The sequence below is a fragment of the Sinocyclocheilus rhinocerous genome, unplaced genomic scaffold, assembly GCF_001515625.1.
Source record: "Sinocyclocheilus rhinocerous isolate Xijiao unplaced genomic scaffold, SAMN03320098_v1.1 scaffold22260, whole genome shotgun sequence".
Classification (NCBI taxonomy): Eukaryota; Metazoa; Chordata; class Actinopteri; order Cypriniformes; family Cyprinidae; genus Sinocyclocheilus; species Sinocyclocheilus rhinocerous.
The window spans coordinates 1-403 of record NW_015658807.1 but is presented as its reverse complement, the minus strand read 5'-3'; the positions used below and the strand labels follow the sequence as shown (position 1 = coordinate 403).

The 403-nt window shown below is 44.7% G+C and overlaps 1 non-coding gene across 1 annotated transcript; it reads left to right on the top strand.

Moving 5' to 3' along the window:
* Positions 1 to 325: 325 nt before the first annotated feature.
* On the top strand, positions 326 to 397 carry trnap-ugg (transfer RNA proline (anticodon UGG)). The gene has a single exon. It is a non-coding gene; the product is annotated as a tRNA-Pro (tRNA).
* The last annotated feature ends 6 nt before the right edge of the window (positions 398 to 403 follow it).

Here is a 403-nt window from a genome sequence, read left to right as displayed (position 1 = left end):
TTAACAAAGAGATTGTGCTTTTGTTTTTAAGACCCACTTGGTCTTGTTACCCCAGTATGTATTTGTGTGGATTCCTGTACTATGTAGACAACCTTTGGATCACTCAGCTCGTGCAGCCAACTTCTCCTCTCGGTTTCCAACACTGGCTTAAAGTCTACGGGACATCTGACCGTTTCAACTGTCCTCCCTAAGATCGCTCTACATGTTAGGTACAGCCCCATTTTTAAATCCATTCAGAGGCCAACGTTCATTCGTTTACCTTTGACACTTCTTTTATTGTTACCCTAGTGTTCTTTTTTTTATTGGCTAGATGTTTGCACAGGCAGGGTCGTTGGTCTAGGGGTATGATTCTCGCTTTGGGTGTGAGTGGTCCTGGGTTCAAATCCCGGATGAGCCCTTGGTG